This window comes from Prionailurus bengalensis, chromosome A2, assembly GCF_016509475.1.
Source record: "Prionailurus bengalensis isolate Pbe53 chromosome A2, Fcat_Pben_1.1_paternal_pri, whole genome shotgun sequence".
In the NCBI taxonomy this organism is placed as follows: Eukaryota; Metazoa; Chordata; class Mammalia; order Carnivora; family Felidae; genus Prionailurus; species Prionailurus bengalensis.
In genome coordinates this window covers 140,373,953-140,389,763 of record NC_057348.1, presented here as the reverse complement: position 1 = coordinate 140,389,763, position 15,811 = coordinate 140,373,953, and the positions used below count along the sequence as shown (strand labels likewise).

Genomic DNA, 15,811 nt, shown 5'->3' with positions numbered 1-15,811 from the left:
CTCTATATTTGTATATACTATATATGTGTATACTACTGTATATACAGGTTCATTTGACATGACAGAAGTTCTGCCTGGGGCTCAAGTCAAATCTTTTCCCATTCAAAGCTCAAACAATAATGAGTCATTGCATTTCTTCATAGTTTATTTTGACATCATATACAAGCCGTTGATATCTTTCTGGGGGAGACAGTTGGGTGTAGCAATTGAAACTTTGTTCAAAACTTGCCCTCTGGATTAGCCACTGCATTAACTATGTCTGATGTGAGTAGTCAACAAACATTACCTGTTATCATTCTGTGGTTGAACTCCTCTGGAATGAGGAATGAGAATTCTAGGGGTTGTTTGGCAATTTTAGCTCAATTCCTCATCCTTGAACAGACACTCTGACATATTCATTATTTCCTTCTTCCTTTTCTCTAGAATTACCAGACTTCAGAGTTGACCATTAGATAGCTCTACCTGTGAATTCCATTTACAACATGGCGAACAAGTAATTGTCTAGTCTCAGCCCTCAACACCAAAGTGGCAGAAAGCTTACTATATCCCCATAGAGCCCTTCGGTCAGCTTTAACAGTTAGGAAAAAAACATTTAAGTTGAATCCATCTCTTCAAATCATTATTCTATGATCTTAGTTCTATTCCCCAGAGTCACACTGATAAACTGTTGTTTCTCTGCTACATGAGAGCCCTTAAATCATTCCCCAGGAAGGCTGTTAAGTCTCCAGTGAGCCTTCTCCTCCTGAGGCTGAACAACTTTTCTTCCTGTGCTGTGGGTTCACCTCCCTCCACCATCTTGATTGCTTGTAAACACACTCATTTCTCCATTTCCTTCTAAAAGTGGCTCTGGACCACGGGCTCTGATGGCAGCATAATAGCTGTAGTCAGATCAACAACACAATATTAAGCAGGGATGACCATCTCCTTTTTCCTAGACACTATAGATTGGTTAATTTAACCTAAGCCCAGATTAATTTGGAGGCTATCATGTTAGACAGTTGATTTGGACCCCTATTGGCCCAAATCTTACATCTCATGTTTTTTTCTCACATCATTGCTGGGAAATTCTGTGCAGGACTCTGTATTTAATGCTATTACATTTCTTTTTTTTTTCTTTTTTTCAGTGATTTGACTTTTATTCCAGTCTGCTAAGATCTAATGCATTTCTATCCCTGCAAGTATTGTTCTATTTGTACATCTGTTTGCATGCCTTCTATATGTCCATCTGCACTATTAATAATGACACATGTTGAACAGAAATTGGCACAGGACAGAGAGGACTTCAGGTTGACACTGATCTATTATTTAGCACCCTTCAAGAAAAGCTGTTTATCCAGTTACAAATCCTCCGAAATACATCACCATCTAGTATTAATGTCTCCTTTTTGATAACAAGACCATCATCAAGAAATACTGTCAAATACTTTGTTGAAATACAGATGCATAATGTCTACTACATTTGCCTTCTCTACTGAATCAGAAAGACAAAGGAGAAACACTGACCCACCAGTTCTCAGTGATTATTATTTTTTTTTCCTAAGGATTTTCAGACCATCCTATTCATTCATTCAAAAATATGTGTTCAGTGTCTGCTATGTTCCAGGCATAGTGCGAGACACAAGACAGTAGGATCCGTGCCCTCAGGGAGTTTGCTGCTTTTAAACAATGCATTCTAGACTTCTCCAGGAACAACACAAATCACTCCCTCCCCTTCCAAAGTTTGGCAGAGAGTTAAGCCCGCAGCACATCCTCAATAAATATTTGTTTTGTTGAATTTGATAGCTATTATAAGTAACATGTATTGAATATTTACCTGTGACACGCATTACGCTAAGTACTTTAGTTGATTATGATGTTTAATTTCTATGATACACTTTCCCCTATTTTACAGATAAGGAAACTGAGGCACAGAGTCGTTAGGTAATTTGCCCAAACCTGCGCATAATAGTGAGTGGTGGAGATGTGGATATAAACCCAGCTGTTTGTCATTAGAGACCACACAACTGTAACTGGATTAGAGTTTGGCATTAGAGGCCACACATACTGTAACTGATGATCCATCTACTATAATAGAATTAATGAAAAGGAGGTATCATTTTGTGTTCCAAATATTCGTAAGTTTTCTAAAAGAGTTTAAGCAAACAATCAGCAAACCTATCAAACAACTCTAGTAAAAATATAAATATTTTAGGTAAATTTTCATTTGAAAACAAGCTATTCCCATAGAGACAACAGAAGTGTAAAATTATGATAATTTATGACAATAATATAATGTTCTCAGCACAAGGCAGTGTTAGGACTTCCTTGTCTATATCACTACTATTTCATAGAAACCATTTCATTTTAGATTTAGAAGCTTCCTTAGAAGTTATGTGTTCATTTAAGAGCCAGATGGGTGATGGTCTCAGGTAAGTTCTAAAGACTTTCCAACCTCAAGATTTTATGATTTCTTTTGCAGAAGCAAATTTCCAATTCTAGAGTTCCTTTTATCATCTGATTTAAATGAACTTAAAGGAATTTTTCTATCTGAATATAAAGCATCCATCTTTTGCTGTAAGTGATGAAAGAGCCTCAATAGAAATTTATTATAATTATTCACAAAAATAATTTAATTTTTTACTCAGAAACCAGGCCAGCTAAGACCCTTCTGGGCTTCCATAGTGTGGATATTGACACTTCCTACAAGCATATTCATTCTTGGTCTGTTTTTCTCATCATATTATTATGCTTCATGACCATGCCACAGAGTTAATATTCTATAAAGAAGCAAAAACAACCCTGCCTATATTCTGTGATTTTAAAAAGGCCTCAGGAAGGCAAGCCCACTGGTGACTAACCGGAAAAATAATAATGAGAAACTACCACAATATGTATTTCCATCTGTTTAAAATATTCCCAATACTAAACTACTTAATAAGCTAGCTGGTGAGGTACAGATCAAATATTTCATAATCTCACCTTTTGGAATGATCGTCTTGTCATTCTTATCCAGGGCCTTGCCTTCCTAAACCAGAGGAAGTGCCTTGGAGCCAATGTGTTCCTCTGTGTGTCTAAAATTAAGTACCCAGTTGGTGGTTAAATTAAGATCTGACCTTGTGCAACTGAAACATAAGCGGTTCCTGGCACACAATAAAGTATTACCCATGACTTCTCTAGACTCCCATCAAAAGAAACATAAACCCACAGAGGTATAATAAGATTATCTGTATCCTGATTGGTTCAAAGATTGCTCATGAAAACAAATGATCTGCCAACCCAGCTGCGATGAGAGTTCCTGCTAAGGGAACCAAGTAAAATCACTTCAATAGAATTTTTCGTCTTTTAAAATTAGTTGTTCAAGAGACAAAACTGTGAGTCTGTGTGTCTGTAGATCCATATCCACTTGTAATCAATTTTAACACACAGTTTCTCATTCTTCATCTGTTAGACCCATGTCAAATCTCACTAAATACAACCGTCTTAGTATATGAATTTACTGTCTTTCATTTGATTTGCATTTAATACCTGCCGGTCTGATACTCAGATGGGGATACAACATTCAGCAACATCTAATGTAATCAGATATGTTTAGGTCAAGTTGTAAAACATAGATAGTCTTAAAAAAAAAAAAAGTAAGCAGGAGATGTAAAGCAAGAAGAAAATCAGGATTTTAACCAGGGAGGGTTGTTCATTTTCTATTTTAAAAAATCCATTAAAGTTGAATGTCTTGCTGATTTTCTGATGAAAATAATCTCCCTTAAGTTTGTTTTGACATGGCTATCCTTGGATTAACTCAGGCCACTGTCAGCATTCACAAAGCCATCTGGCTTCTGTCCCCACCACTCTACTAAAACAACTCTTCTTAAGGGCTTCAGTGACCTCCTAGTGTCTAAAGACACCGCATTTATTGCTTTTCAGACCCTCTTGGATTTCCTGTCATTGGTCTCTCCCTTTTTCTTGAACTATGTACTCCCAGGCTTCGAGGAGCACTATATGCTTTTATTTTTCTTCTATTTCTCTGATCCATTTTTTGGGACTTGGTGTTAATGAATAAACATATCAATTGTAGTGAATTTCCCAGTTTTATTTCAAAACTTGGAATACCATAAATGTGAAAGGTCCTAGCTTTTTGTGATAATAGAGGCTATACTTCAGTCACCCTGGGAGCAAACCCTGAGAAATATTATGTATTTATACCACTATTAACTGTAACTTGAAATAGTCAAGGTTGAAGGTTAGAACATTGTTCATGTTTTATAATTATTAATTTAATTTGGAACTTTGCAATAAAACATTGTTACAAAAAACAAACAGCACTGTGAAACTTTAATTTTTACACAATACTCTTTTTTAACTTACAATATTAAAAATTCATATGAAGGTTTAGAGTATAACGCAATTTGTGGGTGAAATCTATACCAAACATTTAAAAATGTGGTTTGGCACATTTCAGGGACATTTCTGATCTTATACCAACCAATTTATGCCTGTTTTATCCTTCTATATAATAGTTATTATAGACCTCCTTAGATCACACAATATTTAAAATAATGCTTAAAAAACAGAAAGGACAAAAAAAGAGGGACTATGTGGCAAATAAATGAAAATATGTTACTGATGATGTAGGCCTATGAACAAATCTTGCCTTACCACTTATTGGCTCTGTTACTTTAGATTTGCTGTTTAATTTTCTGAGATCCAATATCTTCATCTGTAATGTAGAAGTGGTAATAGTAATAATAGCCATTATAATGATAATACAAATGACCATGACACCCACCACTTTTTTAAAATGTTTATTTATTTATTTTATGACAGACAGAGCATAAGCAGGGGAGGGGTAGAGATAGGGGGAGAGAGAGAGAGAGAGAGAGAGAGAGAATCCCAAGCATGATCTTCACTGTCAGCTGGAAGCCAATACAGAGTGCAAACCCAGCATGGGGCTCAATCCCACGACTGTGAGACCATGACCTGAGCCGAAACCAAGAGACAGCTGCTTAACCTACTGAGCCACCCAGGCATCCCAGACACCCACCATTTTTTTTTTTTAATGTTTATTTCATTTTTGAGAAAGAGCAAACAGGGAAACAGCAGAGAGAGAGGGACAGAGGATCCAAAGTGGGCCCCATTCTGAGAGCAGCCTGCCAATGTGGGGCTTGAACTCACAAAGTGCCAGATCATGACCTGAGCCAAAGCTGGGCTCTCAACCCGGCTGAGCCACTCAGCCTCCCCAGACACCCACCATTTTTAAGAGGTCTATTCCTGAAATAGTTCATCATCATCTCTACACATACACTGAAGCATGCTTTGAGTAAATTCAAATATTTAACAGAATGCTCTGTTCATAATGCTCATAACCATTTCCAACATTTGCCGGTTTGGGAAGTTGGCTTTTCCTGTTGATTTTCTCAAAATGGAAACAAAGGGAATCCGATTTTTGAACAATGGACTTCTAGGCTGCCTGGAAAGGGTGTTTCAAGCAAGGTGTGTGATCAAGCAGTGAAGGACTGTTGAATTCTACTACTAGCGTCCTGAGGAAGGCACCTGTAATGATGCTGACATCCAAATACATGTCCCTTATATCTATATATGGCAAGAAATGCATGTCCTGTTTCACAGTGATAATTATAGCAACTGATATGAAGAGTCTTAGGTTGAAATGGTTGAAGCGCAGTGTTAGAAGTTCTGTCCCTGGAAGCACTCATTTTTATTTTGGGAACAAAGGATTTGGGTAGCATGGTATGTTAACTTCCAGAAAGCAATGTGGCATCCTGGCCGTCATGTTTAGGGTGCCGGCTGCTACTCCTCACAGGTACTCTGTGTTCCTGCAAACGTGGGGGCTTGCAGGCCTCTGACTGTGAGTTAAAAATACAGATCTTGCTAAGATTAGCCAAACAATCACATCCAACCTGTACAAAGCCATTTATCAGATTCCTTTCTGATCCAGCCCATTCTTTATAAAAGCCTTATCACAACTGCAGCTTTATCTTTGCCTTCTGGGCAAAATGGTGTTGTCCAAACTCCTTGGAAAATCCCGGTTTGCTTGGTCCCATTATTTTGCAGTTTAGTAAGCAATATCTATGTATATCTCGCTTGGTTTCATTTTGAAATACAGTACTTTCTAATATATGTCAAAACCCCTACAATATCATAACTAATGTAAAAAATAAAAAAAGAAATACAGTATTTCCAATCTTCTCCTCCTCCTTCTTCCTTTTCTGCACTTGTTCATTATTTTGGTCATGGGAGGTTGTGATTTAAGAAATGCCCATTTTATTTTTCAGTTGTGTATAAAACAGCAGAAAAATGTGAGAAAAGGAAATCCTTTATTTCTAGTGTTCTTCCAAGGACTTTGATAATTGATAATTGGTTGTTTGCTTTTGTTGTGCTTCCTACTGTTTTGGGGAGTTTGTTTGTTTGTTTTTTCAGACTGAAAATCAAACTGAAACTGTGAGTCCAATGTATCCGCACCACATTCTACCAGTTGCTGATGTCACAGGCCTCTGGAGAACGGGCATTGTTGACATCACTCCTGCCATTTTATTTCCATACAGCAGCACAAAGGTGAGTGACAAGCAAGTGGTGTTTAGTAAGGTACCACTATACGTAGCCCACTAACCCCATGGTGCACAAAGTGGGGAGAGTTCTTAGTGGCACTTTGTTACATTTACCACTTTGTCACCAGTGTCTGGTAAAGTGCTTGTCATGTAGAAAGCACATATGAAACACATGCTACATTTTTGCTAAACACACTGACTTCTTCACATGGTTTAGTAGTTATTTCTTATGTAATTTAACTAAAGGTTAATTCAATTAAAACTGAGTCATAATGAATTTCAAGAAAGTAGGTTGATTTCTTTCCATGAAAGACAGGTCAAGAGCATCTAAGAGACAGAATCCTGGATTAAAAGAAGGCAGGGAATTTGCATTTTGATTTCGGATATGTCCATGTTTTTGTGAATTAAGGAAAACCACTTAAATATTTATGTCCTGGTTTCCACCTACATAATAATTCTGCCCTTGATATTTCACATCATTGATATGAGAGTAAAATGAGAGAATAATTATGGAAGTTCTTTGAAAAAATAGTAATCACTCTACAGATAGAGTACTTACTATTATAGTTCAGTTGACCCTTGAAGGTTTGAACTGCATGAATCCACTTATATGTGGATTTTTTTGATATGGTACTATAAATGTTATTTTCTCTTACGATTTTGTTAATAATATCTTCCTTTCTCTAGCTTACTTTATTGTAAGAATAAAATAGAAAACACATATAAAAAATGTGTGTTAACCGTGTATGTTATTGGTAAGGCTTCTAGTTAACAATAGCCTATTAGTAGTTAAGTTTTCAGGGAGTCAAAAATCACACATGGATTTTCAACTGCGTGGGGGTTGCCATCCTTAATCCCTATGTTGTTCAAGGGTTAATTATATTCTATTTCTGGGGCCTAAAATGGACATTAAAAAAACCATCCCACTTGACTTCCTGTTCTGTACATGCACACACACATTTTAGTATATGAAGAATGTGGTACTAGACCACTTCAGGACATGCATGCCAAGACAGGTAGGACACGCAATTCTGGTCCTTAAGAAGTTTATCATTGTGTAGAGAGCAAATAAGTAGAAAAGAAGCCAGAATTTGGCAAGAGAGATAAGACATAAGTAGGTTTGGAGGAGAAGACTGGAGAACAAAGACATACACACATTTGAGTTTTAAAAAGAGAAAATGGGGGCCACCTGGGTGGCTCAGTCTGGAAGTGTCTGACTCTTGATTTCAGCTCAGGTCACGATCTCAGCTCAGATTCCTGAGTTTGAGCCCTGCATCAGGCTTGAGGTTCTGTCTCCTTCTCTCTCTGTCCCTCTCCTGCTCTCTCGCTCTCTCTCTTTCTCCCTCTCTGTCTCTGTCTCAAAAATGAATACAAATAAAATAAAATAGAGATAAAATAACAAAAAATAAAAAGAGACACTCACTTTACATTAACAGATCATCAAAGTACTTTGAGAGACTTTTTTTTCTTCTTGTCTTTTGTAATATTGATCTCTTACATATCCCAAATTGATAGTGCGAAGGCAAGGAGACTTCCACTATTCTTAGTACCTTATTTAATATTCACTAAACATAGTCATAATCAAGACTGTACAATAGAACTTTATATTGGCAAGCAAAGTAAAATTCGAATTACTGAAAATTCAGTATTCTGTTCTTTCTGAAAAGATTGGTGTTTTTCATGTGTACCTGTTATATTTCAATTTTTTTGAAGCTACTAATTCATGACATTTCATCAATTAATATTTGGTTATGAACAAGAACATTTTAGCATTAACTGTTATATAAAAGTTATATGAATTTGGTGAACAAAACTTACCATGTTAAACTCAACATTCTCAATGTAAATCTATCCTATCTACTATTAAAAGACGCTGTTCCTCCCCTTTTGCATGTAGAGTCTTATTTTTTATATTTCAAATTTGACCCACTGTTTTGTGTATGTTCAAATAATTTAATTTCAATATAAAAATTAAGCTTAATGATTCTTTGAGGAAACTAGAAAAATGTGATTATTCTGCTAGGTTTAAATTTATCTCTAATAGAACAGTGTAAGTAATGGGGCAGAATACTCTGGATTTTCCGAAATGGTACTTCTACTAAATATTTGGCTTAGTTGTGGCTTGATTTAAGGATCTAATATATAATTACCATACAAATAAGGCAATTTTTCACATTCTTTCACAGGTGCTGTAGTATCAAAAATATTAAAATCAGGGGCGCCTGTGTGGCTCAGTCGGTTAGGGATCCAACTTGGGCTCAGGTCGTGATCTCATGGTTTGTGAGTTCAAGCCCCATGTTGGGTTCTGTGCTGACAGCTCAGAGCCTGGAGCCTGCTTCAGGTTCTGTGTCTCCCTCTCTCTCTCTCTCTGTCCCTCCTCTGCTCTCTCTCTTTATCCCTCTCTGTCTCAAAAATAAATAAACATTAAAAAGTGTTTTTTAATATTAAAATCAAATTGAGTTTTGAGGTTTGTTAACATGTTCCTATGCAGCGTGGAATGTTTGGGTAATTTCCCATCCTAGACCATTCAGTTCCAGTGTAAGCAGATACTTTCAGGGGGACTTTGGGTGAGATATAGTAGTGAACCGACTCACAGGCTATGGAGCATCTTACAAAGTCAGAATGGTAGGAGAAGTAGATGAATATGAGATTCTCACTAAGGCTGTATTTGGCAAATATTTTATTGAGCATATACCATTCTCCACTAATGACTTACCAGGTCCTTCTCCTTAAGGAATTTATTTTTATGTTGTTTAAGTAAATATTAAGTAAGTGAGAAAATAAATTGTAGTAAGCTTTGTGAAGAAAATAACCATGACAATAGTTGGTAACAACTATGTCACATATGAATCCCTGTAAGTGATGGATCAGTTTGGGGACTTAATTGCAGTGCTTCCTAAATTAGGATTTAGGGAATAAGGAGGAGTTTCCCTTCCTGTTTCAAAACAAAATTGTTTCTTAAACCACTTAACAAGATTAAACAGTTTATTTTTCACTAAATTTAATTTTAAAAAATGCATCTCTAAGAGAGGGACTTGGTACACAATTCAAGTACAATAGATTATTTGAGTTCTTTGTTGAGATAATTATAGCCCAGCAATTGAAAAACACAAGGAAATGCTAACCCATTCCTATACCCATTTATTCCTTCACTGGGACCACACTATTTGGATCATCACAGCTGCACAGAATGGTGTGATATTTGGGAGGCTAAGTCATCACTCCTCATTTTTCTTTTTAATATCCTTTAGGTGAATTTGTTTGTTTGTTTGAGTGAGTGAGTGAGTGAGTGAGTGAGAAAGAAAGTGTGAGCAGGGGAGGGGCAGTGGGAGCGAGGGTGAGAGAATCCCAAGCAGGCTCTACGCTCTACACCAAGCCCAATGGGGGCTCAATCTCACGACCTGAGCCAAAATCAAGAGTCAGATGCTTAACCAGCTGAGCCACCCAGTTGCCCCAGGTGACTTTTTAAATCATCTAGTCAAGATGGGATTGTGACTGGGCATACACTAAGATTAGATTCTTTGGGGAAGAATTCACAAGTTTAAAATATTTAATCTCCCCATGCAGGAATACAGTATGTTTCAATTGATTCAAAATATTTCTTTTAAACTTGTATAAAGCACTATAGTTTTTTTTTTAAGTCTTGATTATTTCTTAAATATCCCTTCGTATTTTGTAATTTTTATTTCTTTGTGAATAGATTTGTTTTTCCTCATTGTATTGGAAAGGGTTATTTCTGGCACATAGAAAGCTAACCCTCTTGTATTTTTATTTTAGCTGCCTTTCAGAATACTTATATTTGTCCTGATAATTTTAGGCTAATTTTCTTGCATTCTTTATTTTTTGTACACAGTGCTAGCATGCTGAGTGATTGAAAACCTTATGAAAAATAATAGATTAGCTTGTTAGGGAAGAAAAAAGAGTGAGATTCCAGTATGAAACATTTAGAACAAGTAATTAGTATGTAAACACTAACTTTAAGAATGATTCCCATGCAGCAGTGGTTCTCAGGCTTGGCTCCCACTGGAATCACTTGCAGAGCTTTAGAAAATACCCATGGCTGTGCCCTTCCCCCAGATACTCTGATGTAATTCCTGAACATGGGGAAAGAAAGACTGTGAAGGTGATTTTAACAGGTCACCATATTTATGGAACCATATTTATGGATGATCTAAAATAAATTCATTGTCAAACAAAGATCTATTTCTTTCCTTCCCAATTCTTAACTTTGTGCCTTACATATCGAACTCTTGATTTTAAGGAAATATCTTTTTTTAAAAAACACGTACTCATATTCTTAGTCTCGAAATCATTGATTCCCTTATTCAACAAGTACTTTCTGAGCAGTGTTATGTTCTTCCAGACATGCTGTTCAAGATATAGGACTAGATAAAACATATTATCCTCTAACATGTAGGTTATCTGTTATCTGTAGGGTTAACATGTAGGATTTTTATCTGTTTGAGTATTGGCTTGAATTGGATGTTGGGTTTGTGAGAGAGGAGACCAGCATGGAACCTAAGCAGCTGGAAGGATATAGAGTTACCATTAACTAAGATGGAAAAGGTTCCAGAAGGGGCAGGTTTAAAAAGGAGGAATAGGAGCTCAGTTTGGACCATGTAAAACTTGAAATACCTATTAAAGTCCAAGAGGAAAAGTTAAGTAGGCAGGTAAGTATGCGTCCATGTATGTGGGGGAGGGGGCGGGGGGGGGGGGGGAGGGAAGACTGAGCTGCAGAAACAAATTAGTGATATTTAAAGCCATGAGGCTAGATGAGCTCACCAAATGAATACCAGTAGATATAAAAATAAATACATTCAAGGGATGAGTCCTGGGGTTAACCGAAGCTTCAAGGTAGAATGCAAGCCAAGGGAAGAAAAATATTTGCAGCAGGAGGGAGTGACTGACCAACTGTATCAAATTCTGCTGCTAGGTCAAGTAAGATAAGAACTAAAAATTGACCATTGGACTTAGCAACCTTTAGGTTTGTTTTCTATTCCAAAATCATCTCAGTAACCATCTAGGCTTCCTTTCTGTGATTTCCCATCTCTCTTCCCCTCTGCCTTGCTTCTCAGTATGAGGAAGAGAGACAGTGTTCTTATGTTTGGGGGATTGTAGGAGGCATACATAGCTCCCTAAATCTGGGAATGTGACTTCCTTTTCCTATACTTTTTCTCTCTGAAAAATCCCTCTCATCTCATTTTGTTAGACTTATATTATGAATTAGAGACATGGATTTATAAAAACCAGTTCTTTGAAAGTTTATACTCAACTGCTTGAGAATAAAACCATGTCATAAATAGACATTTAAGTAGAAATTTACAATTCTACCAATTCCTTAGAAAATGACTCAACACAGGATGAGCAAGTGGGTGAGGTGGAGGGCAGGACCCAAGCATGATGAACACTGCAGGTGAGGACTTCTGGAACCATTTGGAATTTCGCTGCAATTCAACGCCATCTCACCTCCAGCGTCTCCTCAGAGTCCACTCCCCATGATAGATCCCCCCATGGCCTGAGAGCTAAAAGGGCTAAGACTTTTTTTTTTTTTTTTTTTTTTAGGGCTAAGACATTTTGAAATGAGTCAGTCTCTTACCTCTCTGGATCTTCCCTGTGTCAGCTGGAATATTAAAATGAGGTCTGGAATTAGACAAGCTGTTTCCCATTTAAGAATCTATAACACTATCATTTTACGTTCTAGAGCTTGAACGTTCCTTACGTTTAAGGTTTCGGATTCTGCTAAGATACTTCTGTGTGTGACGTTGGCCAGTCCTTCACCTTCTATCTGACTTAGATTTTAAAACAGGCTAATAAGTTAACCCTTAAATAAGATTTGCACTGGTTTATTTCACCATCCTACACTACCGTTACCGAGCAACCCAAATGCAATGTGTTTCCTTTGAACAGTACTGCATTCATTTATTCACTAGGCATGGATTTATTAGCTATGTGCCAGGTACAGTGATCATATCCAACAAGGCAAGTCTTACTCTCAATTGATGGAGGAGATGAAGAGATGGCCAAAAGAAGGTGATATTTAGTTTTCAGGAGGGGAGAAAGAAAGTGCCACAGAGAAAATAAAGGCTGGAGCTGAGGATGAGAAGGATTTTTGTTTGTTTGTTTGTTTGTTTTTTGGGTAATCTAAAAAAGACAGGCATCCCAGGCAGAGAAAATGCACAAAACTCTGAAGGAAAATGGCATAGTGCGAGGAAGGATGAACACTTCCCTTAGTTGGTCATAGAATGCACTGAGGAGCCAGCAGTAAATGAGCTGGAGATTTTTGGCAGGAGTCAGACTACGGAGAACACTAGGTAAATTATGTTTTTTTTTTTTTTTAATTAAAAAAACTTTTTAAAAGTTTATTTATTTTGAGACACAGAGAGGAGACAGAGAGAGCCCCAAGCAGGCTCCGTGCTGTCAGATCTCATGAATTGTGAGATCATGAATGGAGCTGAAATCCAGATCCAGTTCCTTAACCAGCTGAGCCACCCTGGAGCCCCGGTAAATTATGGTTTTATTTTATTTCTTCCTCTAGGGCAGTGGAGTTAACAAAGGACTTACTCCCTGCCTTTAACTGGGGTGTGTGGTATTATTCACCAGAATCTCCAAGGCTCTGTGTATAGACTGAACGTTTGAACATGGCCTCTTTTGGATACTGTAATACAGCCCACCTTTCATCTCACGTATCCTCCCTTCCGAAAAGCCATGCCTTCAAATGCTGTGGAATGAGTTTGTCCAAGTGTCCCAAGTCTGAGAACCATTGCGAGAGGCAAGAAGCAGCCACGGGAGCATTTTAGGCAGCAAAAAGTCACGATCTGATTCAATGATTTCTCTTCCCTCTTCTTGTTTTGCAGATATTTTACCATTAAAACTGAGATGTAGATTTTGTTCCAAATTTAGTAGGAGGTGTGCTGTTCACGAATGGGTGTGGAGGCACAGCAGTGCCCTGTCCCCTTAAGTAGCAGGTTATCCTCATAATGTGATATAAACACTTCAACTGAAGGACTTCTCAGAAACCTGTTTTGGGTAGTGAAGTTCACAAATTCCTTAGAATGAGAAAAATGAAAATAAGAGGAAGATAGAAATAACGAAAATACAGCCTTGGGACTCAAGTTGGGCAGAATCCTCCTCCCCTGGCTTGCAGCTCACGTGTCTGGAGAATAACTTTTTATAACCACACAGTTGGATGATCAAGTCCTGCCTCTGCTCTCACTATCACAAGCAGGGGTGGTCAAACGGTAAAGTGAGGCTGTTATGTGGTAAATTACTTATTGATGCCATTCTGGTTGTGAATTCAATGAGTCAGGAAGTTCATAGCCGCTCACAGCTCTCCTGAAGCTTTCTACCATCTAGGGAGAGTTATTTCCTTGGAGCAGTGTTTAAGTACATTGTGGAACACGGATGCTCTGAGACAGAAGTAACACCTCCTCCTCCACCAAGAGCTGAAGGAAGCCTGTGGGGGACAAACACCACCTGGCTATCGATTGAGTTACTGGTAAATAAAGGCCATCTCTAAACGGAAATCAGTTCCACCAAAACAAGCGGAAGCTGAGCCTGCATTGAAAGACAGCACCATCTAGTGGGAGGAGAGTCACACAGGAATAGAGGCCTATTGCTACGCTTTCCCATTCTGTATTTTGAACGCTTTCCTAAGACTTAGGGGTGGATTGTGAATACAGCAGTCTCTTTTCATAACCGGCTTAACCAGGTAGTCTCCAACGGAGCCTCAACACTGTGTTTTGCAGTGGTTTGCCGCCTAATGATTATAATGATGTCCCATGTTTACTGAAATCTTGTTATAGCAAAGCATTATGCTACGTCCTTTCTCCAGGATTTCTGTGTACAGTTGTGCAGGTGCACCTTGCAGAGGGCTGTTTGTATGAAGGCAGCAAGGGACTGAAAATGTCTTCATCTCCACTCATTGATCTGAGTGCCCTGGCAAAAGGTTGTGGAGAGGTCTGGAGAGAGGGTTAAAATTTTCTAAATTGCACAAAGGTGCTGTATAATGCAGTCCTGGTTAATGTATGTGCATTAATTCACATTTAATCCTCACATCATTCCTGCAAAGTAGGTGTTATGTTATCATGGTCCTTTCTCAAGGAGGAAGTAAGCCTTAGGAAGGGTGAAATAGATTGCTCAAGTTTGCACAACTAGTAAGGGGCAGAGCTAGGATTTTAACCCAGACAGACTTGCCCCTAGTCTGGAAGACCTCACAGAAGTGCGTGCGTGCGTGCGTGCGTGCGTGCGTCGCGCGCGCATGCGTGTATGCACAGGTCCTTACAAGTCGGATCGCTGTCTCCACACCCATCCTGGAGCAAGAAATGTAGAGCAGTGTCTTCTCACTACAGACTAGCTCCTGCACAGAGGCAAGCACAGAGCTGCCCAGTGCCTGGCAAGTTTTCCTGAATGATTGCTGTGCTCCATGATTCAAGCAACTGAACGAGCAGCTAAACAAAAAAACGCATCGAGCGCTGTGTTAAGAGAACCCAGGGTTGCCACGCAGCTCAAGACTTCACCTGCTATCTTAACTTGTGTGCTCTCTGAAAGGGCTACGCACATTCTTCCCTCTGTGTCTTAGTCACCCTGTCGCCTATTTCAAGTGCCCTTTGTTGCATTCCCATCTTTGCATGTATAAGTTTTGCCCCTTTAAAACTCGGCTTTAATCTTCCTTCTCTGCCTCTATGAAGCTTTATTTAAGCCTGTCAGAGTCCATCTCATTTTCTTCCTTATTTTCCAGTTATATATATTTTTTTGTTTGCCTTGTACTATAATTCTATATGTACGTTTCTTACATCAGGTTTTTATCTGTAACCTCTGAGGACACAGGGTGTAACACGTAGGATTTGCTCATAGCAAGTGTGCAACAAATGGGAATTGAATTAAAAGCCCCGGGGGGCCTAAAGAACATCAAATCTTCAGCTTCACCATACTGTTCTCACTTAAACTAAATGTCTAAATAGGCATTTCCTGACACAGGGAACGACGAGCTGGGAGTCTTAAGGCAAATCCACAATGCATTCTACAATGTAATAGATTGTTTTTCCTCAAGACCTAGTGAATAATTTAATTAGTGTGATTTGCCAAAATTAACTCAGCTCCCAGGAGCTGAACAAGTTATAACTTTGCAAATCCCTTGGTAGAGGCAGGTGACAAACTAGTTCAGAGTTAATTTTTAACTTTCACTTTGGCTATGATTATCTATTAGGCCCTCAGGCTAAAGTTAAACAAAAAGTAAGTAGAAGCAAAGAAGTAGAAAAGCCATTCAGAATATTTCA

At 38.2% G+C, this 15,811-nt stretch overlaps 1 protein-coding gene across 3 annotated transcripts in view; it reads right to left on the bottom strand.

Annotated features, from left to right (window-relative positions):
- Positions 1 to 15,811, bottom strand: part of ASB15 (ankyrin repeat and SOCS box containing 15) — a 57,954-nt gene that overhangs the window by 29,250 nt on the left and 12,893 nt on the right. For 2 of the 3 annotated variants that reach the window (XM_043589385.1, XM_043589387.1), the window contains exon 1: positions 2,959 to 3,047. The exons of the other annotated variant lie outside the window; for it this stretch is intronic. The gene's annotated coding sequence lies outside the window, so the exon portion shown is untranslated. Of the gene's footprint in view, positions 1 to 2,958; positions 3,048 to 15,811 lie in introns of those variants that run through there. 3 annotated transcript variants of the gene reach the window in all.